The 26,154-nt window shown below is 44.4% G+C and overlaps 1 protein-coding gene across 5 annotated transcripts in view; it reads left to right on the forward strand.

Annotated features, from left to right (window-relative positions):
- The window catches only part of CAMTA1 (calmodulin binding transcription activator 1), an 815,188-nt gene that overhangs the window by 301,864 nt on the left and 487,170 nt on the right, over positions 1–26,154 (forward strand). The window lies entirely within an intron of this gene.

Raw genomic sequence — 26,154 nt, forward strand, 5'->3', positions numbered from 1 at the left:
AGATTGAGTCCAAGATCGAGTCCACAAAGATGGTGAGGGGTCTGGAGACTAAATCCCATGAGGAAAGGTTGAAGGAGCTGGGTATGTTTAGCCTGAAGAGGAGAAGACTGAGAGGGGATATGATGACCATCTTCAAGTACTTGAGGGGCTGTCATATAGATGGTGTCAAGTTGTTTTCTGTTGCCCCAGAGGGTCGGACCAGAACCAGCGGGTTGAAATTAAATCAAAAGAGTTTCCGTCTAGACATTAGGAAGAATTTTCTAACAGAGCGGTTCCTCAGTGGAACAGGCTTCCCCGGGAGGTGGTAAGCTCTCCTTCCATGGAGGTTTTTAAGAAGAAATTAGATGGCCATCTGTCAGCAATGCTGATTCTGTGACCTTAGGTAGATGATGAGAGGGAGGGCATCTTGGTCATCTTCTGGCCACTGGGTGTGTGTGTGGGGGAGGTATTTGTGAATTTCCTGCATTGTTCAGGGGGTTGGACTAGATGACCCTGGTGGCCCCTTCCAACTCTATGATTCTAGGTTTCTATATATTTCCAGCTTAGTTCCCTTCGAAGTTTTCCCTGGGTTTACTGGAAACTGTTGTTTGGGCTGGTCATTAATGAGCCAAGTTCTGCCGCTATTCATGTAAAATATTTCTTTATATATAATTTATTCTTATTGTGCTTTTAGGAACATTTGGTGGTAGGAACAGAAATAATGAGCAAAGGGCCTGAGGGTAGCGGGAGACTCAGATAGTAGTGATTTGTGGTGTGGGAACTACACTGTCTCCATCAACTCTGAACTTAAAAGCCCATGATGCTGTCGTGAGGTTAGTGTGTAGAACTATAGGGCCTCTGTATTACAAAGATCCTGTATGTTTGTGTACATGTGCTCTTCATCTGCACTTACATGCATCATGGGTTTTGTAGCATCCATGACTTAATGTTAGCAAATCACACATGGATAAAGAAACTGAGGGCCTGAATAGTGTTTAATATAGGATATATGGCAGCATACAAAGAAGCAGAGGTATTTTGACTTACACGGCATGTTGACAAGTTCTGGAATCCAGATTGTAAGGCCGTGTCCAGATTTTACACTACAGGGTACGCAGAAAACGTCGTGTAGGGCTTGCTCGATTGCCACTTTCTATTGTTGTTTCTATGTTCTTTTCCCAGCTATTTTGAGCATTTCAATATTCTTTTATATTTAGACTGCCTCAAGGATCGATCCAGTGGAGTTATTAAAAAAAAAAGCACTTTGCCAGATTGAGACAAAACAGAGAACTTCAACCACTCTACCTAAATAATTTAGGATCTGTACTGAGCTTTGCAACATTTGCACAGAACAGACAGGTTCTTAAAAAACAAAGATTAAATCTTGGGTGTTATTTTGTGCAAGAAAAATACCCTGGCAGGTACATTATTTTCCAAGTCCGTCCTATTTTCCACTTTGTTCCTTAAAGGATCCCTGGTTCTCATAGAATCCAAACAAAGCCCCCAGTGAAATGCAAAGTTTAAGCCTTGTTAAAATAAGGTTTCTATGGGTCCCCCCCCTTAAATTGGAACTCCAGGTTCTTGAGATAATGACTTGTTTCCATGGAGAGAGCAATCAATAACTCAAAACGACAGTTAACACAAAGAACAGCTTTGGAAACCCTGTAGCTATATTTGAAAATATAGATCAAAGAGGCCCTCTCCTAGGTGCACTAACACATATGTGAGTGATTTATACGAAAACAGTTTAAAACATTCACTTGCTGTAAGAACTAATTTTCAATAAATCAAACTGCATTCCCCATAGGAGTGAGAAATAAATGAGGGCAGGAGAAATTGCTGAAGGTTGTTCCGCAATAAAGAGATGGCTCCGAGTTCCCTTAAAATTATATTTAAATGGACAAAGTTGATTTAACTGTCTTTTCTCATGTCTTGCACCAAGATTTAGGTCTATAGCGCGTCATTAGAACCAGAAATTATTCATCAGCTGACTTTTAGTATTTCGTGTGCATTCTACTTAATGGCAATTTTAATATTCCCGGCTTCGGCCCTAAATCGTTATGGAGAGGATTCAAATTGCCTGGTATGTGGAGCAGCCCATAAAATTGTTTCGAGAAAAATTCTTCAAATTGAGTGACAAAGATGGAATTGTCAACATCTGATATTATCTAGTTATTTGAAAAAGAGAAGAAATGACTATTGTGTGCTTGCCAGTGGCACTCGAGCCTCCACCAACCAGCCAGGCCTATGATCAGGATTCCTGATTGCTAGGGTTGCTAAGTCCACCACCGGCGGGAGGGTTTTGGGGCAGAGCCTGAGGATGGTGGGGGTTGGAGAGGGGAGGGACTTCAATGCCATAGAGTCCAATTGCCAAAGGGGCCATTTTCTCCAGGTGAACCGATCTCTTTCGGCTGGAGATCAGTTGTAATAGCAGGAGATCTCCAGCTCGTAACTGGAGGTTAAATGCAGTAAGCATTTAAGTATACTGCCTGTATGGAATTAATTGACTGGAAACAAGAAAGGATTCTTGTCGGGTTGACACCACACAAGTCACTGTGTATGAAAATTCATTTATGATTGTAAGTATAATTGTAATTATATTATATATGTGTAAAATAATTAATATTACAATGCTTAGAATGTTAATTTATAGTTCTATTTAAATAATTTATCAACAGACCAGCATTCTGATATTACAAACAAATGCTGAGGATACAAGGGACGTTCTGAGAGAGGGTCCAGACGTCATAAATATATGTCCTTCAGGGTAGCTGAAGAAATATTGAAACAGGCAAAGATACCGGAATCCTGTTCTACCCAATTGGACTCAAGGACATTTATGGACAATATATGCATAATTCATGAAAGAAAGACACCACAAGTCAATTGCTAATTTCTGTTGAATTTGATTTTTTATGAATTTTGCCTTGTTGTATATATAAAACTGTACATTTAATTTTGTTGATTGAAAAGGCACTATGAAGCAATAGCGTAACTGGAGGTTGGCAACCCTACTGATTGCATGTTTGGCCTCTACTGGCAAATGGCTCTGACCAGCTACTGACACATTTCCTTTATGGGGAAGTGATGGGCATATAATAATGATAACATTGGTATTCTGTCCTTTCTCAGTGGGCCTCGGGGGCATGCTTGGGACTCTCCTTTTTATCCTCATGATACTGCCTAGCAGAAGATAGGGTTGCCAGGTCCCCCTTCGCCACCGGCGGGAGGTTTTTTGGGGCAGAGCCTGAAGAGGGTAGGATTTGGGGAGGGGAGGGACTTCAATGCCATAGAGTCCAATTGCCAAAGCGGCCATTTTCTCCAGGGGAACTCATCTCTATCAGCTGGAGATTAGTTGTAATAATGGGAGATCTCCAGCTAGTACCTGGAGGTTAAGACTATATAAAGCAGCACGGAGGCTCAATATATCATAAACACTATATTAACAAACAAGTAAACACAGCTACATACAAAAACCGAGTGCAGGTGGAAGAAAGTGAAAATACATGCATGCAAAGCTACCAACCTATATGTACAAATATGACAATATTGAGAAGCTATATCTTTAGCGTCAAAACCGCTTAACACAGCCCGGCTGTATATGAAAAGTCTTAGTCCAATGACCCAGTCCAACAGAGCAATAAGACGCGAATTCTAGATAACTCCAGCATTTCGATGTTCTTCTTCAGCTATCCGTTGTTGGTACAACAAAAACTGTGGGTGGAAATAATAAATTTCCAAATCATACTGGTAGCAAACAGGATAAGAACAAAACAAGAAATCCTAATACATCATATACCACAAATAGAATAATTAAAACTCACTCTGTTCATCAACTGTACCACCATGACTGTACCACCTGCCCCAGTGGCTCTAAATGATTTTATTTATTAATTTGTATAACTAAAACAGTTTTGTGCTGCCTTTCTGCCCAATTTAGGGGGTTACCAAATTATGTATTCCCAGCAATGTATTAAGAGTTTGAAAATGTTATAAAAAACATTGCTTTAAAAGGGTTTTTGGATGCCACGGCTAAAAAATAGTTGGAAGACGTCTTCACAGCTAAAGGGGCCAAACAAAGTGCGAACAGTATTTTTTATAACAGTTTCAAACTCTTAATACATCAGTGGGAATACACAGAAAGTGCGAACAGTATTTTTTATAACATTTTCAAACTCTTAATACATCGCTGGGAATACATAATGCGGCAACCCCCTGTTTCCTATAACGTCCATGTGGCTCAACTGCATGTTCCACAGAATCATGTGGCACACCTGGATAGTCCCACTTCAGACTGATGGAGAATATGCATGTTCAGGGAGATGCCATATGATTCACTGCACATCAAAACAATCCCCCCCATTGAAATATAGCATCTTGTGGAAACAGTTCCACAGCCTAGTCTTCTGCATATGTGCAAGTAGTGAAGTTGGCAGAGGAATAATCACATGTGGTCTAAAGCAAATAGAATGGGGCTACTTCTCTGCTGGTGCTCCTGCTTACGTGCACATTGAACAATACAATCCCTTCTTGGTTAGCTTGGTTAGCTTCTGCCTTTTCTATAAAGTGAGATTAGAGCAAAAGGGTTGACTGGATCCAAACCTTTGCCCCATTGTAGAACAGACATCCCGCTGAACCGAGCATAAGCCTCTTTTGCATCAAACTGTTAGGGAAAGCAGTATTTTAAAAAATACAGATAAATAAATACATTTAGTGTGTTTGAAATTGACATCACATTTTACCTTTGAGAAGAGTAATTTCTCTTAGGGGTATGTCTAAGTTAAGGAAATTCATGTTGATAAATGACTGGTTTTTAATCAATTTGGTTTACATAAATTTGCATAGGAATAAAACAATAGTCCTGAAGGAAAACAGCAGACTTTTGCTTTTAGATTGCGCATGTATAGGAGACAGCAGGTGCCATCTAAGATGTTTTCCCTCCCCTATCTTGGGGGCACCACATGTCGTCTGAGTATTTTGTAATTTCTTGCATTAAATATAATGATCCATTTCAAAAATACTGCAAAGAGGGGTTTTTTTAATTGATTAATCCAACCAATTAATCAACTAACCATGGCTGCGTTATTCCTGTTGCAACACGCGAGAGCCGGCCTTCCTGGGCTGCACCGCTCAACAGAGGCTGGGCTTGCCCCAATGTGCCACTTATTCAGCTGTAGGTAATTACGCCTGCCTCGGATCAATGGCATTAGTTGTGCTGATGAAGCCCGGGTGCCTGCCGGAAAGAGGTGAGGATTAAGCTCCATGGCCTGCCGCTGTTCAGCAAAGGCACATCCCGGGCTCCAATTAATGTTTCCTTGATGGGATTACTCACTGCCTTGACTGCAACTCTGGATAAAAATTGCCATGTCTGTTACTTTTGGGGCTTTAACTTTTTTTTTCTTCTAAAATATTGCTGACGCGATAGGCATGCTTGCTTTTCATCTGAAATGCAAATTGGTTTTAATATTGGCAACGCAGGAAGAGTTGGCATATATTTACATTGCGGCGTGCACCCGTGGCAGGATTTATGTTGGTCCCTACACGGATAGAGAAGGATCTCGCCAGTAGAATCTTAATTTCATTCTATGTGGAGCCCAAAGACCCAGGTAAGTTGTGGGCAGACATAACTCAAGCTTCCTTCAGCCCTGACGCAGGCCCCGCGCTAACTAAAGGGAGCGGAGTCTTTAAGAGAAAGGCATAACTCAGTTCCCAGCGCAAGATGAACTGCAGCCGAGGCTCCGGCACAGGCGTCAAACGCACTGGATTTGTGTTCAGTAGTTGTAGCAGGTGCTGCTCTTTTGTTTGTGGCTCTGCTACAAGAACCTGAACGTAAACTAAGATATTTTTTCCCCTTCCGCCAGCAGTTTGAACAGAAACCATATCTCAAGGCTAAAAGGCAAGTGCTTATTTTGCAAAACAAACAGACAGCCTAGAAGTGATGGATTGTGTGGAAGGCTGTGGCAGCCACAAGTTGTGAACACAGAATTATCTCCGGATAGCTGTGTTTGCATTCAGATGGTGGGGTGCAGGTATGGTGGCAAAATGGCCAGGATTAGTTAGCAATTCGTATTTAACTAGAGACATATTTTGAACTAAGAAAGAGTTGATGGCCAACAACATTTTGCCCTGAATATTCTGAATCAAGTCTCCGAAAGGAAGAAATGGCCCAAGTGGAAAATAAGATTGCTCCGTGGCATCCTCTCTCATTGACTAATTACCGTAGGCCAAAAGCAAAGGAAAACACAGGCTAGGACCCATTTGAAGGCTGAAAGGGAAAAAATTTCTTTTCCCAGTACGACTGCATGCAGTAAAGTGCTGTCTGGTTAGGGATGCCAACCTCCAGGTACTAGCTGGAAATCTCCTGCTATTACAACTGATCTCTTACCAATAGAGCTCTACGCACCAGGAGAAAATGGCTCCTTTGGCAACTGGACTCCTTGGCATTGAAGTCCCTCCCCTCCCCAAACCCCACCCTCCTCAGGCTCCACCCCAAAAATCTCCAGGTATTTCCCAACCCATAGCTGGCAACCCTGTGTCTGGTAGAGCTTTTAATGTGGAGAGGGGAACCCTAAATACGGACTAGCCCTCGGTAACCTCAAGGGCTTATTATGACATGTTTTAGTATCTTGATATAAAAGCAGTATACAAGCTTAGTATATCAATAAACACTTTGCAGATAAAAATTACTCACATCATTTCTGGATTGGGACTCCAAATACAGGCTGCTTGCCTGGATCTATCATGGATAGGATTCTTCCAGTGCTGTGTTCATTGGCTTGTTGTGTTCCCTGTCCCCGGTTTTCTAGGTCGGCAGTTCATGGTCATCCTGACTTTGACACCAATTAGGTCATACTTCTGGCTTCCCCTCTTCCTGTCAGGTGACCTTGACCATCACATAGTGGGTCCCATGTTGAGCGGGTCTGAGATCTGAAAAGGATTTCCCAAAGGTCCTGAGATGGCCGGGGGGGGGGGAGGGGAGTCATGCCTTTGCTACATGAGCAACCACAACAGCTGCACCCACGTGTAGCTCAGACCAACCTTCCCTCAAGCACATTACTAGCTATGCATACCAGTGGGTTCCGCCTTGCGGAGAGCGATTGGCATCAGAGTTAGGGTTGCCAGGTCACTCTTTGCAACCGGCGGGAGATTTTGGGGGCCGAGCCTGAAGAGGGCGGGGTTTGGGGAGGGGAGGGACATCAATGCCATAGAGTTAAATTGCCAAAGTGGCCATTTTTCTCCAGGTGAACTGGTCTCTATTGGCTGGAGATCAGTTGAATTAGCAGGAGATCTCCTGCTACTACCTGGCAGTTGGCAACCCTAATCAGAGTGGCTGATGCTCACAATGGCGACAAGGTTGGCCATCACTGTTGCATTTTACTGGACACTTTCTGACTTGCAAGCAGATGGAGGCCAATCTGTGGCCCGAGCTTAGCAGTAACCCTGGAGAGGCACTTCTGAGCACTGCAGTGCTTGGATACCAGCAGGCAGTTGGCTGAGGTTCCACTCGATTATTTTCTTTGATTCTCCCCCTCTTTCTAAAGCAGCGCTGGAGAACAGAAGCCCAGAGTCCTTTAATTTATAACCAGTGCCCAAAAGATTGATTCTGGTTTGGAAATGCTGCTTGTTTCATTTGTTTTACTTTCAAAAAGCGCTGCTATTGTAATGTCTCATATGCATTATGCTTTCTAAAATAGAAACCAGTTATTTTTTTCCTTTATTGTTTGCGAGCTTGGTAGCAGTTGCTGTTCTAATAATCCCACAATGCATGTTGCTTCCTGACATTCGCCTGGTGCTAATATCTGTGTGGAAGTTTCTCCGGGACTTTTCTTCCACCGCACATCTTTGAACACAAATGAGATGCACAAACCCAGGAAGCGTGAGGGAGTCATGGTGTTTTCTCTACATTATTAGGGATGCTGCAGACCTTGTGGTGAATATGTTCAATAGGGCGTTTGACAGCTATGATCGCCCATGAGCTGAACCCCCAGCCTGCTATCCTGTCCATAATCTGCCTTGTCGAACAGCTGCACGGTAGCTGAGGTGGTCAAATTTCCTTTCCTTGCCGGGCCATTTGCATCTATGCAATAGGTGAGATGACTCTATTCAGGGTCGTGGATGTTTGGATCAGCTCATTAAATGATGTGAGGGAGGAACTGCACATCCCCTAAGGCTATGTGAACATGTGCATGCCCGAAATAACATCGATAAGATGGACTTAAACCAACATGAATGAGCAAGATACAGTATTTATTCCTACCGGATGGTTGACTGATTCATTTGCTCACTGTTTATTTATACAGTCAGCTGCTATGTGGTGTGTAATGACAACAGCTGTGTGCAGAAGTTGGGGGAGCAGTAGACGAACACTCACCGGGCTGTGTGAGAATTCACAAGTATGATTGCAATGCTTGAGTGTGTTAAAAGTAACCTCACAAACAGACTTGAACTTTTGGCAAAGAGCTGAAATGGTTGGCCGAAGAAATGTTTGCACCTGGTGAACAGCCCATGAACTGAGCCAAGCATCCCTACAGATAAATGACATCAAGCTGGGGACTTGTGATGTGGAGCAGTCTGCGTGTTACTCAGTTTTCATTACTTGGAACGTGCCCTGTAGCTGAGCATATGAACACCCTCATATATGAGGAAACCTTCTAGAAACCCTTCTCCCCTTTCTGTTGTACAGCCCCCTAAATGTAGTCCCTTGTGCAAGCACCAGGTCATTACTGACCCATGGAGTGATGTCATATCATGACATTTGCTAGGCAGAGTGTGCTTATGGGGTGGTTTGCCAATGCCTCCCCCAGACATCTACACTTTACCCCCCCCCCCCCGCAAGCTGAGTACTCATTTCACCAACCTTGGAAGGATGAATCAATCTTTAGCAGGTTACCTGAAACCGACTTTTGTCAGGATCGAACTCAGGTCGTGAGCAGAGCTTGGACTGCAGTACTGCAGCTTACTACTCTGCACCTCGGGGCTTTGTCCAATAGGAGAAACCAGGTCTTTATTTCTGCCACCTAGGAGGATGTCACCGGAGAACAAGCCAGGATTACTCCAGGATATCTGTGTCAGACATCACTCAAAATTAGAGTTAAGATTAACTGGGGTTAATAAATCAACTTCAGATCCTGGTTTGATGGAATAGCTGACAGGAAGAAAGTAGACTCCTTTGAAATGTGGTTTTGGAGGAGAGTGTTACGGATACCATGGACTGCCGGAAAAAAAACAAATCAGTGGGTTATAGATCAAATCAACCCTGAACTGACCCTAGAAGCTAAAATGACTAAACTGAAGCTTTTGTATTTTGGTCACATTATAAGAAGACAAGAGTGACTGGAAAAGACTGTCATGCTAGGAAAAGTTGAGGGCAGCAGGAAAAGAGGAAGACCCAACAAGAGATGGATTGACTCAGTAAAGGAAGCTGCAGCCCTCAGTTTGCAAGACCTGAGCAAGGTTGTCAAAGATAGGTCATTTTGGAGGACATTGATTCATAGGGTCGACATGAGTCGGAAGCGACTTGACAGCACTTAACACACACACAAACTCTCCATAGTTAGTGGAATGGCCTGTATTCAAGCAATCACACTAACAACAAGTTAGTTTAATTATAAACCATGGCTTTACACCTTGTTTTAGTCATTCAGAAAAAGGCCCCTTCACTGAGATGGCGGTAATCTGCATATTTAGTTGGATGATGACTCAAGTATTTTTAAATAATTTGTGAGCAGCATAAGCCCAAATAAATTAATAATGCAAGCATGAGGAGCAGGCAAGGGCCACCAAATTCTGCTCCACAGGGGTCTCTCTTGCTCTCCCCCTTCAGATGGAATAAAGGTAAAGGTAAAGGTCCCCTGTGCAAGCACCGGGTCATTCCTGACCCATGGGGTGACGTCACATCCCGACATTTACTGGGCAGACTTCGTTTACGGGGTGGTTTGCCAGTGCCTTCTCCAGTCATCTTCCCTTTACCCCCAGCAAGCTGGGTTCTCATTTGACCGACCTCGGAAGGATAGAAGGCTGAGTCAACCTTGAGCCGGCTACCTGAAACGACTTCCGTTGGGATCGAACTCAGGTCGTGAGCAGATCTTTGGACTGCAGTACTGCAGCTTACCCCTCTGCGGCACGGGGCTCAGATGGAATAGGAGGAGAATAATTCAGTTCCATTATTTTTTTATTTTACCAAACCTTTGTCTTTTCCTGAGGCCTCCTGTGGAGGCTCCAGCTGTCAGGTTCTGCACTAGCAGCTCTGCCCCTTGGGGGATAGGAACGAATTGCTTTTATATTATGATGCAGAAGATTTTAGAAGAATGTTTCTCCCATGCCCTGGAGTGTTGTGCTAACTACTTGGGAAACATAAAGATGGCACGGACCGCACAGAATAACGGGGTCAAATATTGTAGCATTGCCATGTGTTCCAGATAGGATTGCCAGCTCTGGGTCGGGAGATACCTGGAGATTTTGGGGGTGGAGCCTGAGAGGGCAGGGTTTGAGGAGGAAAGGGACTTCAGTGGAGTCTAATGCCATAGTCCACCTTCCAAAGTGGCCATTTTCTCCCGATGAAGTGATCTCTGTTGCCTGGAGATCAATTGTAATCCCAGGAGATTTCCAGCCACCCCCTGGAAGACGGCAACTCTAGTTCCAGAAGCAATGCTTTCAGTAACCCCTGATTTCCATTTAATGAACATAGGGCTGCAAGGGCAGGAGCGTGAGCCAAGCTGAGCAGGCCCTGCAGTGCTGCAAGCCAGCTCTACAGGGGCCACTCAGTTCTGAACCAGTCATCAGCACCAACAATGGACATTCACTTACCCCTCACCTTCTCCCACAGAGCAGGAAGTGGCAACTGGTAAGCTGATACCAATAGTTGTGGTCACTGAAGTGTCCAAGGCAAATAGCCCCTGTAGTGCTATTTGTGCTATATGGTGAGGGGTCTGAAGACCAAGTCCTATGAGGAAACGTTGAAGGAGCTGGGTATGTTTAGCCTGAAGAGGAGAAGACTGAGAGGGGATATGATAACCATGTTCAAGTATTTGAGGGGCTGTTATATAGAGGATGGTGCTGAGTTGTTTTCTGTTGCCCAAGAAGGCCAGACCAGAACCAATGGGTTGAAATTAAATCAAAGGAGTTTCCATCTAGACATTAGGAAGAATTTTCTAACAGAGCGGTTCCTCAGTGGAACAGGCTTCCTCGGGAGGTGGTGAGCACTCCTTCCATAGAGGTTTTAAAGAAGAGGTTAGATGGCCATCTGTCAGCAATGCTGATTCTGTGACCTTAGGCAGATGATGAGAGGGAGGGCATCTTGGCCATCTTCTGGTCACTAGGGATGTGGTGGGGGAGGTAGTTCTGAATTCCCTGCATTGTGCAGGGGGTTGGACTTGATGACCCTGGTGGTCCCTTCCAACTCTATGATTCTATTCTATGATTCTATGCTGGCATCACATTATATGTCAGGATTGAACCAGAGAATTTTGAGCATCATTTAGATGAGCAGAAATGTCTTCAGCTGAAACCTAGGATGGGAAAAGGAGGATCTTAGTAAAATACTTGCTTTAGGAGGGGGGCTGTAATGCTTTTTATCCAGATGAGGAAGTGATTGCTAATTTCTGCTGATCTTAGTGGTGTCTCCCTCTTTGAGCTGCTTTTTCCATTTTTGTGGCAATTAGTTTGATGCATTCTGGATTTCATTCTCAGCAGACATCTGAAATAGTAAGAAGGGTGGAATAGTAAAGGGGGGGAGAGGGGAAATCAACGGTAGAATAAAAGGCTGCCTCAAAGCAGAATTTTGGATCACCTTACTCATTTGTTCCAGAAAACTTGGAGTCGCTGTTAGTTTTTTGCAATATTTACAGCAATCCCCAAGCAACAGAGCTGTAAAGCATACTTTTCACTTAAATTATATGCCTGACGTTTACCAAATTTTTATGTGACAATTTAGAAAAACATGGTGCATTAAAAAGCCTTATTAATATTGCAGTAATGTGATTAGGGGGATATCATGGTCATTTAAATCAAAGGTGCTTGAGATTTACATCCTTAGTTGAAGAGAAGATAGCTCTTGACCAGCTGCTATGATATCTATTTACTGGACTAAGAGGTGAATTTCTGTAAGGGAAATGTGTCTTTTTCCTCTAGCTTTTCTTGAATATTCCTATTACTGTGTCTTGTGCTTATTATTAATCACTATTAAAAATGATTACAGTTGCCAAGAGCAGTGGACGACAATTCAAAATAAAGCATACCTTCCCTGAAGGAACTAATAAAGGAGTACTTGGCTGTTCCTTTAGAAATCTCAGAGGTCCCAACCTATCCAATGCCTGCTATATTTCTGCAGAGCTGCAGCTTCAAGGGGCTCCCAGACCATCTGGTAAGCCCATGCTGACAAGCGCCAGTGAGTTTTCATCCTCAAGTAAAGGTGTAAGAGCAGCATCTCCGTTGGATCAGGCCAAGGTGGGTCCACCCAGTCCAGTATTCAGCAGCTCTCCCCTGCCCTTTGCCCCTCATTGATTGATATTCACAGGTATACTGCCTCTGTAAATGAAGGTTCCATGTTATTATCATGGATAGAGCTATACATTAAAATATTATTGTGTGGCAGAGAATTCTCTAATGTAAGAACATACGAGCAGCCATGCTAGATCAGTAGGGTTGCCAGGTCCATCTTTGCTACCGGCGGGAGATTTCTGGGGCGGAGCCTGAGGAGGGCGGGGTTTGAGGAGGGGAGGGACTTCAATGCCATAGAGTTCAATTGCCAAAGTGGCCATTTTTCTCCTGGTGATCTGATCTCTGTCGGCTGGAGATCAGTTGAATTAGCAGGAGATCTCCTGCTACTACCTGGCAGTTGGCAACCCTATGGATCAGTCATCCCGTTTCACACAGAGGCTAGCCAGATCAGCCTAAAAAAAAAAACAGGTTACCGAGGCCAAAGCTTCCTTCTTTTGTTTTCTCCCAGCACCGGTATTCAGAGGGTTACTGCCTCTGAACATGGACGTTTCATTTAGTCCTTGTGGAGAGGAACAGAGGAGAACATGCAAGCAACATATGACTGTGTCAGAGTTCACACGTTAGGTAAGGGATCCCTAGGATCTCAAGCCATAAACACCATCTCATGTTGTGAATAGCTCCTGGAAATTGACCCTTGCTATTGGCTTGTTCATTCTGCTTGCCCACCATAGTGTAAATAAGCCCCAAGTACTGGTTTGCTGACATATAATAGGGACTGGTTAGTGACTCTGGTTGTGAAGCTTATATATGGCCATTTAGAGGAGAGGAAAGTTCAATGGTAATTGACAGGCTAAAGAAATCTTAAATTTTAAAACTTCCATCTAATTTTGACTGTGTAGCACCAACTTGATTTTGGTCACGTCATGAGACGACAAGAGTCACTGGAAAAGACAGTCATGCTAGGAAAAGTTGAGGGCAGCAGGAAAAGAGGAAGACCCAACAAGAGATGCATTGACTCAATAAAGGAAGCCACAGACTTCAGTTTGCAAGATCTGAGCAAGGCTGTCAAAGGTAGGACATTTTGGAGGACTTTCATTCATGGGGTCGTCATGAGTCGGAAGCAACTTGACAGCACTTAACACACACAGCACCAACTTGAGAGCCAGCATGGTGTAGTACAGGGGTGTCAAACATAAGGCCCAAGAGCCGGATCCTCCCTCTTGAGAGCTCATATCTCGCTTGTGAGCCATGCGAGGCAGCCACCCCTCTCTCGATCTGGGCTGGCAAGGCATGGCCCGGCCCAACCAAGTGACATTTATGTCATATCCGGCCCTTGTAACAATTGAGTTTGTCACCCCTGGTGTAGTAGTTAAGAGCGGTGGACTTTAACGTGGAGAACCGGGTTCAGTTCCCCACTCCTCCGCATGAAGCCTGCTGGGTTACCTTGAGCCAGTCACAGGTCTCTCAGAACTCTCTCGGCCCAGGTGGAGGCAGGCAATGGCAAACCACCTCCAATGAAAACCCTACACTGTGTCACCATAAATCAGCTGTGACTTGATGGCAAAAAAACAACAACACACACACACACACACACAGAGCACCAACTTGTTTTCCGTTCTGAGGGCAAGGTTGCATATAAACATTCCTTGTACATGGACTTGGGAAGGCTTCCACTTTGGAGTTGGCAGTGTTGATTTCATCCTGCATCTTCTGCCTGGAGGATGGGGATATTTGGATAATTTCCGATTCTGGGCTTTTGTTTTTTTCCCCACCAAGGATCTTCTGCATCCAGATAACACTGTTTTAAGATGGGTTTTATTTATTTACCAAAGACATTACGCTGTGCTTTTCCTAGCATTCAAAGTGACTTAAAAATAACATGACAAAAATACATTAAAATTAAATTAGATAACCATTAAATTGAAATGGCAGTGGTTAAAACGAAAAATGTATCACAGCCATTTAGATCTGAAAATCAAGAATATATGCACTTATCTGTCAAGTCGCAACCGATTTATGGCAACCCCAGCAAGGGGCTTTAAAGGCTGGTGAGAAGCAGAGGTGGTTTGCCATTTCCTTCCTCTGCCGAGCCATCCTTGGTGGTCTACCATCTGACCCTGCTTAGCTTCCAAGATCTGATACAATTTGACTTTACCATGCCACCTTCCTTCCCTAATCCAAGACTATATGGAGCAACAATTTCTAGCCTCCAAACCAGCAAGAGGGTCCTGAACAACTAGGGTGAAGTACGCAACCTGGTTTGCTTAGCAAGCAGGGCTGTTTCTGCACTCAAGGGACTGAGATGATCCCCTAAGGTACTGACAGCACTGTTGAGACTTAACTTGTTCCCAGTGTATCTGACCCAGTTCAACCGTTGTCTCTTTCACATGAGTGGCAGAGGTTAATCTGGTGAACTGGATTTGTTTCCCCACTCCTACACATGAAGCCAGCTGGGTCACCTTGAGCAAGTCACATTCTCTCAGCTTCACCTACCTCACAGGGTGTCTGTTGTGGGGAGGGGAAGGGAGGGTGATTGTAAGCTGGTTTGAGTCTCCCTTAAGTGATAAAGACAGCATATAAAAACCAACTCTTCTTCTTCTTCTTAATAAATAAATACCCCATGTAGTGTCATAGCTACATCAGTGCTAGCCATAGCAACAGCTAACTGTGATTGCTCTTGCCTTCAGAGCTTGAAACGGGTTTACAGATCCTAGTTAGGGGCTATGCCAGTAAGCATTCAGCATGCTGTAAGTGTATGCCAGTATGTGTATATCATGTAACCTGAACAGATGAAGCTGCCTTAGACTGGGGCAGACTATTGGTCCATCTTGTTCAACATTGGCGGTTACCGCACTTTGTATTCCCAGCAATGTATTAAGAGTTTGAAAATGTTGTAAAAAACATCGCTTTAAAAGGGTTTTTGGATACCACGGCTTATAAATGGTTGGAAGACGTCTTCACAGCTAAAGGGGCCAAACAAAGTGCGAACAGTATTTTTTATAACGTTTTCAAACTCTCAATACATTGCTGGGAATACAAGTGCGGTAACCCCCACTGGCTACTCTGCTGTTGGCAGTAGAGAAAGGCTTTTCTTTTTCAGCACTGAAATCCTGTAACTGGAGATGCCAGGGATTTAATGTGGGATCACTTGCATGGAAGAAATGTGCTCTCCTACAGCTGCATTACAATAGTTAAAGCAGGAATTCGTGCAATAGCAGGGAGGAAGTGCAGGAACCTGTGCCACCCTTCCAATTGGGATGGTGTGTGTGTGTGAAGTGCCGTCACTTCCAACTCATGGCGACCCTATGAATCATTGTCCTCCAAAATGTCCTGTCATTATCGTAGAATCATGGAATCATAGAGTTGGAAGGGACCACCAGGGTCATCTAGTACAACCCCCTGCACAATGCAGGAAATTCACAACTACCTCCCACACACACACACACACACACACACACACTCAGTGACCCCCAGAAGATGGCCAAGATGCTCTCTTTCTCACGGTATGCCTAAGGTCATAGAATCAGCATTGCTGACTGTTGGCCATCTAGCTTCTGCTTAAAAACCTCCAGGAAAGGAGCGCTTACCACCTCCCGAGGAAGCCTGTTCCACTGACGAACCGCTTGAACTGTTAGAAGATTCTTCCTAATGTCTAGATGGAACAGCCTTGCTCTGGTCTTGCAAACTGAGGGCCATGGCTTCCTTTATAACGTCAACCCATCTCATACTGAGTCTTTCTCTTTTCCTGCTGACCCCAACTTTTCCTAGCGGTATTGTCTTTTCCAGTCTCCTTGTCTTCTCACAATGTGACCGAAATATGATAGCCTCACTTGAGTCATTTTAGCTTCTAGGGACAGTTCAGGCTTGATTTGCTCTAGAACCTACTTATTTGTTTTTTTGGCAGTCCACAGTGTTTCTGATACTCTCCTCCAATACCACATTTCAAAGGAATCTACTTTCTTCCTGTCAGCTAGGATGGTACATCTGCACCAAGCCTTGAGATGCAAAGGATTTGATATTATCACATTCAGTATTCTGTTTTTTTTATCTACTCCTATATATTCTACCTGTATAGTACATTTTTATCCCACTCAAGGAGCTCAGGATGGTGTGCATGGTTCTTCTTTCCCCATTTACTTAAGGAAAAAGGAAGTTATGAAAAAAACGTTCAATATTTCAGTAACTGGGATCGAACCAGTACATTTTCTGAAAAGCCTGATGGAGCTGACAGTTGTGATAAATAGAAGATGGGGAGATAGACATCTTAAATTTCATGTGCGCCCGGGACAAACAATCCTTTGCTTTGAAACCGCTCTTTGTGTCCTTCCCCCAGGCCCCAAATAAGGTGACAGAAGAGACGAGCAAGCAGTTTTTAAATGCCACAGACCCATAAAAGAGAGGGGATTCAAAGCTGTCGTTTAAAGCTTGTCCTTAAAATATTCTGTGCCATTTCAATAGCGAAAGCTATTTGATGGCAAATAGATAAGGAGCTGTCCCCAATTCATACTTATTTGGATATAACAAGCCCAGTGGAGCCTCTGTAATCAGAGGCAGTGTACCTCTGGCTGCGGAGCACAAATTACGTAGGGTAGGCCAGTGTTGGAAACAAGATGCTGGGCTTAGGCAGACCCTTGCTCAGATTCAGCCAGGCCATGCTAATGGGCTCAATATTCAGCAGTGATATATGAGTTCTTCTGCAGCTGGGGAGAATCACACAAATTGTTAATGAGCAGTCCCTTTTTTTCTTCAGATCTGGGGGTGCACCTCCCCTTTTAAAAAAATCAACTATGCATACTCATCCACCACCCCAGTTGTATTTCCAACTTGGAACTGGGAAAACTGCAAGAAATGTGGGCTTCAATTTTAATTATTTTAAGCACAGAATCATAGAATCACAGAATCCTAGAGAAGGGGCCATATAGGCCATCTAGTCCAACTCCTTGCTCAATGCAGGATCAGCCTAAAGCATCCCCGATGAGTGTTCCTCCAGCCGCTGCTTGAAGACTGCATAAGTGAACATTTACATAATAAAAAGGGAGCGGCGTCTGAGGAAGGCCTCAAAAATCCTTGCGGTAGCTGATAAGATTCCTTTTAACCTGCTCCTAGACCTTTCTTGAGAGTGAATAATGGTTCACCATATTCCCTATCAGAACAGTATAGAATATAAGGACTAGCTGCAAATAGTACATTTTGTGACTCCTCTCTTTTTACAGTCCTATGGCATTTAAAAAAAAAAAACCCTGCTAGCTTGTCTCTTCCAGTGTCTTATTAGGGGCCTGGGGGAAAGACGCACAGTGGAGAAAGGGCTACATAAATACAAAAGCATTCCCATCCAAGAATCCTGACAATAATTGCATAGCTGCTTTGCATGGTTTAGCAGGCCAGTTAAAATAAGACTGCCGTGTGAATGCGGAGTCCCACGGGTGAGTGCTTTTGCCTCAGCCGGCGTCCCATTTTAATCAAGCTGAAATCTATAGTGGTGGACGGGTGGCAGAGGGAGAAAGAGGAGTGTTTTAACCAGGGACCTCCAGCTTCTACACTTTCTGGCTTAGAGGATTGGCAAGACCTTAGAAATTAAGTATTTGAGAAGAAGAAGTTGTGGCTGGCTGTGTACCCAGGCAGGATGAATAAGAAAATGTCAGATTAATCTTATCTCCTTTTTTGATAAAGTTACTACCTTGCTGGATCAGGGGACTACAGTAGACAGTTTATCTTGATTTCAGTAAGGCTTTCGATAAGGTTCCCCATAATATTCTTGTTGACAAATTGGGAAAATGTGATTTAGATCCTGTTACTGTTAGGTGGATCTGTAACTGGTTGACAGATCGCACCCAAAGGGTGCTTGTTAATGGTTCCTCATCCACTTGAAGAGAAGTGACTAGTGGAGGATCTCAGGGATCTGTCCTGGGCCCTGTGTTGTTCAACATATAAATATATATATAAATGATGTAGATGAAGGAATAGAGGGGATGCTTATTACATTTGCAGATGATACTAAATTGGGAGGGGTAGCAAATATGGTAGAAGACAGATCCAGGATACAGGATGGTCTTAACAGGCTGGAGAATTGGTCTAAAACTAATAAAATGCATTTCAACAGAGATAAATGTAAAGTTCTGCATTTAGGTAGGAAAAATCAAATGCATAATTATAGGATGGGGGAGACTTGTCTCAGCAGTAGTGTGAGCGAAAAGGATCTTGGGGTCTTAGTAGACCAAACACTGAACATGAATCAGCACTGTGATGCGGTAGCTAAAAAGGCAAATGCCATCTTGGGCTGTTTCAACAGAAATATAGTGTCCAGATCACGCGAAGTGATGGTATCACTTTACTCTGCTCTGGTTAGACCTCACCTAGAGTACTGTGTTCAGTTTTGAGCACCACAATTTAAGAAGGATGTAGACAAGCTGGAATGAGAAGGGCAACAAAGATGGTGAGGAATCTGGAGACCAAGTCCTATGAGGAAAGGTTGAAGGAGCTGGGTATGTTTAGCCTGAAGAGGAGAAGACTGAGAGGGGATAGTTAACCATCTTCACTTAAAGTACTTGAAGGGCTGTCATATAGAGGATGGTGCCGAGTTGTTTTATGTTGCCCCAGAAGGTCGGACCAGAACCAACAGGTTGAAACTAAATCAAAAGAATTTCCGTCTAGACATCAGGAAGAATTTTCTAACAGAGCAGTTCCTCAGTGGAATAGGCTTCCTCGGGAGGTGGTAAGCTCTCCTTCCCTGGAGGTTTTAAAGCAGAGACTAGATGGCCATCTGTCAGCAATGCTGATTCTATGACCTTAGGCAGATCCTGAGAGGGAGGGCATCTTGGCCATCTTCTGGGCATGGAGTAGTGGTCACTGTGTGTGTGTGTGTGTGTGTGTGTGTGGGAGTTAGTTGTGAATTTCCTGCATTGTGCAAGGGGTTGGACTAGATGACCCTGGTGGTCCCTTCCAACTCTATGATTCTATGAACTCATGTTTTGGAAGAGATGCCAATCCACCTGTATCTCTTTGCATAGCTCAGTGCTGGATCCTGATTGGAGTGGGGTGTGTGGAATGTGCATAAGCCTAGTATGAATTAAATTTCCCCACTCAGCAGAATAATATTTCTTTATCTTTCCCCAGTATATTAAAAGCTAATGGCCCACATGGCGCTGGTGTTCCTCAGAGGGACCTGAGGGTAATAATTCCAGATAATTTTTGCTTCCAATAACGCACCGTGGGCTCCCACCATTTGCATAGTGTCTGTCGTCCTCACAGTACTTGCACTGTGCCCCTGAAGGGACACAATTAAATTGCTTGATTCCCCTCCTTCCCTTTTGGGTCTTGAGTTGATGAATGTCTTCTGGCATAATATTGTAAAAGAAAAGCTGGGCTCTTCCATGGCTTGTCTTCAAGGTGATTAATGAACTGTTTCAAAAGGGGGGGGGTCTTCAGACTCTCCCCCCCAACCTTTTTATTAACTGTACGTTAGGGAGAAAGAGCATTTAATATTCAATGATAAACAATTTAATAATTCAATAGCAACAATGAGTCGATAATATATACCATTTCTTCCTGGCAGCAACGGAGAAGGCCAAAGTGTTAGGGACTTCTGAGTTTAAAACTGAAGGCAGTTGTGGAGGGGAGAAATGGGAAGATGTGGGGAAGGTTGGAAAACTGACTGGGGTGGAGACCACAGGGGTGAATGGATGTTTTGGTTTTGTGAGTTGTCTCTTTTCTGCGTTTGACTCCACCTGCTTTATGGTTGAACTTGCAGAATTTCCAAAATTACTTTAGTGATTGGGGTCTGCTTGGTTTGCTGCAGGCCCGAACACATAGAGGTTAATTAAATCACATCCCCAAAGGAATCAATGTGATCCTGTATTTGCATGCTGTTTAATTCCCACACAGGTTTTCAATCTATGTGTTCGTATGCATCAGGAACCTGTGAAGGGACAAAAAAGAATTGAACGCTGTAGCATACTACATATGTGCTGTAGTCTAAACAGTGTCTAGAAATTTAAAAAGTAAAGATGGAGGATAAGTAATGCAATGGGAATGCTTGGCAAACAAGATTAATCCTCAGATAGTATTTAAAGCTATGTGCTTATGCACATCAGGAACTTGTGAGGGGGGAAAAGAACTAAAATCTGTGGCAAACTGCACTTGGTGCTGTAGCCTAAACAACATCCAGAAAAGTGCAGATGGGCAATTGCTAATCTAACAATATTGTTCTGCAAACAAGATCAGATAATTTGGTATCCCAAAATCTGAGAAGTTTGGATGAGAAGAATTTCCTAATCATCTTTGGAACATTACATTAGGATTCATCAGGTGAAACCGATGGGCCCTGGGCCCAAGATGAACAAGAGAACGCATTTCCTCACAAAATTCACAATAAAATTCTGTACTTCTGTGCTACAAACTGTAGTGATGTCTTACCTGGCTGAGTTAAAAAACAAAACTCAGAGGCAGATCTACAGAAGAGGGTAGGTGTACTAGCAATGGCTTGTAGTCATGATGTATGTATTTGAGAGAATTTTTATGCAGCCTCTCCAGGGAACCTGCCCAAGGCAGCTTACAAAATAAAACATGATAAAAATATAAAATGTTAAAATTCTTAATTAAAACCCGGCATAAAACAACCAACCAGAGCATAAAAACATAGATAATTAAACAGTTTAAAATGTATATCAGTTTCCAGACTAAAACACACTATTAAAATGATTTGTGAATGTCACCTGTCTGTTCTAAGGCAGTATACTTCTGCTTGCCCTGTATTGGGCACACGCAAAAAATGGAGGCCATCACCTTGCTGCTGGTGAGCTTGTCAAATCATCTGGGTGGCCATTGTGGGAAACAAGAGGGTGCTGGTCTAGATCAATCAATCATTTATTACAATCATAGACGAGCAGAATAAAACATTCATCTGATCTAGATCAATCAGCCTTGGCCTGATCCAGCAAAGCTCTTTTTGTGATCTTGCTTAAGTAGAAGAAGTGTTGGTTTTTATATGCCGACTTTCTCTACCACTTAAGAGAGACTCAAACCGGCTTACAATCACCTTCCCTTCTCCTCCCCATAACAGACACCCTGTGAGGTAGGTGGGGCTGAGAGAGAATGACTTACCCAAGGTCATCCAGCTGGCTTCATGTGTAGGAGAGGGGAAACAAATCCAGTTCACCAGATTAGCCTCCGCTGCTCATGTGGAGGAGTGGGGAATCAAACCCGGTTCTCCAGATCAGAGTCCACCGCTCCAAACCACTGCTCTTAACCACGACACCATGATGGCAGACAGACTATGGAGAGCAGCTTCCAAACGCAGCCAGTGCAGAAGCCTTCCCCTACTCCCCCAAAATCTTGGACGGCTGATATAAATTTGATGAGTGAAATCCCCAAAGGTAAGTTTACAGGCTAAACCTTTAGGTGAGATTGGGTTTTGCTTTCCCCGTCTTTCCCCGTCATGTAGCAGTGGAGCCTTCGGAGATTTTCTATCAGATCTCGATCTGCTCAGCCTTGCCTCAGTCATCAATTTATTACTCCTGGCCGTGTTTGTGTTCTAGAGAGATAAGCATAGGAGACGTATTTTCTCAACCTCTTTTCTCCCTCTCCTCCCATGCACACAACAAGGAGAGAGAAATCTCTGGGAAGAATTTATATCCGGTTCAATTTGACCCTCGTTTGTTACGACGATATCTAAGAACTGGCTAGTGTCTTTGGGGCATTCAGCTAACTTAAGGGAATGTTATTGCAATTGGAGGTTGTCTCGGGATCTGTAATCAGCTCTTTAAAACCCCAGGCAAGAAGGTCATTTGATCAAACCCGGTCAAGTGTGTATTGCCAGGAAACAAACCGCCCCCCCCCCCAGTAAGCCTTGAACTGACGTCCATGGAGTATAGATGACTAGGAAGCACCCATACTCAGGCCAGGAACCTTTTAGAGATTAAAAAGGGACAGTCTTTGATTACAGAAGAGATGTGTGCAATGCTCAAGGACAGGGGAAGGAGAGATGAAGAAAGTCCTCTGAGAAAGAGGGAGAGCTCTTTCTTGGAGCAACCCTAAACCTGTATTTTGAGCACTTTTTAAAAAAATGAAGGGTGGTCATTACCACATTGCCCCGCCCCCTGCTTGGAGAATTGGTTGATTATGATTCTAGGGTTGCAAATATCAGACCAGTGGTCCATCTATTCCAACTGACAGATGCTGTCCAAGTCTTAGGCAAAGGTTGAGCACCAGCTACCTGAGATCTTTTAAATGGAGATTGAATCGGGGGCTAGCGGGGACATGATCATTGAGCTATGGGCCCCTCCTGAGGGTTGGTTGGATCTGTTCTCTCATATCCAGGAGTGGCCGTCTCTCACTTTAGCAGCCATCTAAATTCGAGACTCCTTTCTCCCCTCCCTCTTTGTATCTTCTTCCTTTAAATCCTGTGCACGTTGACTTGAAGTAAGGCGCCGAAATGCAGAAATCTGTGAGCTGGCTCTATCTCCTCCCTGTTCTGTTTGACCGAGGATGGAAGGTCACACTGTGATATTGCTGGGGGTGATGGCAGTGTTCATTTGGCTTACTTGATGTCAGGGATTTCTGATCTTAAGGGGAGCCACTGCATTAAGTTTGCCCGGTTTAGGCATTTTTTCTTTGAGAGGGAGAAGAGGTGCTGATTGTTTTTAAGAAGATGAAAGGTGGGATGACAGAGGCGTCACTTTAATCCTGGCTTGCGTTTAATTCATTTTTAATTGTTATTAATAATAATATTGTCCCAGCAGCGTCTCTGCAGAGCGACGTTAGCAAAAGCAGTACTCTGCAATGCCAGAGTGGGATGCAACTGAAGGAGGGATGCAACTGAAGGATTCAACAGGGGGGGATGCAACTGAAGGAAGGAAGGAAAGGCTAGGGAGGGTTGAGCCTTAGAAACACGGTTGCCCGTACTGAAGATTCATTCTATTACTGGTTCAGGCAAAAACTCAGTGAAAGGAGACTGGAGGAGAAGTGGCACCATGAAGAGAGGGGGAAAGGGGTATCAGGCATAGGTGAGAGTTCTTCAAGACGGCAACTGGCTTCGCTCCTCTCTGGTCAAGCAGGTTTGGAAGCCCTGCTGCGAAACCCATGAAGTCTGTTTAACTGGAGGAGAGAGTGAGATGAGTATGCCTCCTACAGGCAGGCTCCTGTCATTCCACCATGAACTGTCTTACGAAGTCTTTGGGCAAGAGTTTCTTTTTTAAACAGCCACATTCCTGTGTGAGCCTATAGAAATCTGTAAGGAATATGGGGTGGGGGATCACCATCCCCCCCGCATCTTCTGTGTGTCAGTTTTGTTTCCCTTCTACAACTTCCTGAGATTTTATATGATCAAATGCCGCCAATTCCGGCTTTTTCTCCAGAAGTTGTTTATTGCCGCAACTGCTGCTAATGTTGTTGTATTTCTTTCTGTTCTTGGTGTTGCAAAGCCAAATTACTGTGACTAATGTACTCCTATAAATTTTTGCAACCATCTCCATGGCTGCTGTCTGCAAATGATGCATGGTCTCTTCTTAGCGAATTCTGGTTTACTGGGGTTTTTTTCTCTCTCTCCTTCAAATGTTGTACAGGAGTGGCATTTCCATTATATCAATTTACCATATGGCAAGGCAATTGGGGATGGGGTGTGCGTGCGTGCAGCCATGTACTAAATGTATGGTGACAGCTGTTCATCGGGCAAGCTGAGGCAGTGACTTACCGGCCACTGTCTGAAGGTGGCCGAAAGTGTGCTTCTGAGAGGCAGGCATGCCTCGGGATCTTTTGGAGCTGTTGAAGGCAGAGCAGAGTGTGAGGAAAGAAATTTCCGGGGTTGCTCCAGCCCTGACCTGTGAATTTTACTTATTAATTTATTTAAGCAGTTTTTAGGCCTCTTTTAGAGCCCTGTGGCACAGAGTGATAAGCTGCAGTACTGCAGTCCAAGCTCTGCTCACGACCTGAATTTGATCCCGACAGAAGTTGGTTTCAGGTAGCCGGCTGAAGGTTGACAGCCTTCCATCCTTCCGAGGTCGGTCAAATGAGTACCCAGCTTGCTGGGGGTAAAGGGAAGATGACTGGGGAAGGCACTGGCAAACCACCCCGTAAACAAAGTCTGCCCAGTAAACATCGGGATGTGACGTCACCCCATGGGTCAGGTGCTTGCACAGGGGACTACCTTTACCTTGGCCTCTTTTCTCCCTGAAGGGACCCAAAGCAGCTTACAAAAAAAAAGTTTCCAAAGTACAAAAGCTAATATACAAACTAAAGCAGTCTGGGCTGGGTCCACCAACCTGATCATCACAGGTCCCATGCTGTGAGTCACAGGCTAAGAGCCCAAGGGCCAAGAGCACTCTGGCTTTTGCCCTTTGGCTCACATGAACCTGCCTTATCATGATTCAGACCATTGGTCCATCAGGCTCAGCATTGTCTACTCAGACTGGCAGTAACTCTTCAGAGTCTCAGGCCGAGGTTTCTTCAAATCACCTACTATACCCCATCCCTTTAACTGGAGATTCTGGGGATTGAACTTTGGACCTTCTGCGTGCCAAGCAGATGCTCTACCACTGAGCCGTAGCTCCTCCCCATGGCTCTCCAGGGTCTCAGGCAGAGGTCTTTCCCATCACCTGCTTTCCTAGACCCTTTAACGGGAGATGCCGGGGATTGAACCTGGGACCTTCTGCATGCCAAGCAGATGCTCTACCACTGAGCCGTAGCTCCTCCCCATAGCTTAACCTCTGGTCCCACCCAGGTTAAATGCCTGCAGAAAGAGGAGGTGGAAAGTCATTCTAGATGGAGCTCAGCTGCTGCTAGGTTGCTGCAGAAGGATCTTCCTCATTTCCCTCCTCTGCAAATCCTTGCTGCAGGGCACAATTGGATGCCCCTTTCTGTTTGATCTTGCTGCCAACACGTTTGTTCTGCTGTTGTGCCAAAGCTGTATCCTAACTGCCCGGAGATTGTGCTTTTAAAGATAAGGCAAAGATTCCTTTACAAAACAACGAGAGAGCCTGTGGGGCAGAAAATGAACGGCCTTTGCCTTCTGGTTCTCTCTTTCTCTCCCTCCCCATATGCACACCCCTTCACTCTCACCTTTGGAGGAATCCTTATATGCCTCACAGAGAACAAGACGGCAGAATTCTGGATTGTGTCACTTTAGACTGCAGGTGCATGGAAGTGGCTATCGTTACATTTTGGAAGTGAGCCTTCTCATTTTGAGTGCCGGTTCCCCCCCCCCCTCTGCCCCCTCCAAGTCATAAAAATGGCACGTGTGCAGCGAGATAGCATATCAGGGAGAAAGGTTTAGTGTTGCCCTGCTGCTGATTTATTACATGCAGGTGACTTTTAATGTAGCGGAACATTCCCAAAAGTGACACCCCATCACACACGCACATGCCTTTCTGAAATAGTTCAATCTAGGATTCCATCAGCTCCTTCTGCCAACCAGCTTTTAGGGCCTGTTTTGATTTTGCATTCTCGGCAGGCTGGATAAAGCCGGGCAGCTCCTTCTGTTCCACTCGTTCCCGCTCAAAGGCCTGGGCCATGTGGGTTTCCTCCCAGGCTAACACACAGCATGGGTTCCTCCTATGTGACCCAAGGCTCCAGGTTTAGCCAAGTGGCTCTGGAAGGAGTTGTGTGGCAGTCATTCCCGTGCCACAAAAGTAACAACAGGACAGGCCTGTAGTGGTAAATAGCAAGGCCACCGTCTGTCTATTCCTACTCAGGTCTCTTATTTTGGAAGGGAAAACTGCTCATCCCTGAATAGCATTTATATGGTGA

This window comes from Euleptes europaea, chromosome 19 (assembly GCF_029931775.1).
Source record: "Euleptes europaea isolate rEulEur1 chromosome 19, rEulEur1.hap1, whole genome shotgun sequence".
NCBI lineage: Eukaryota > Metazoa > Chordata > Lepidosauria > Squamata > Sphaerodactylidae > Euleptes > Euleptes europaea.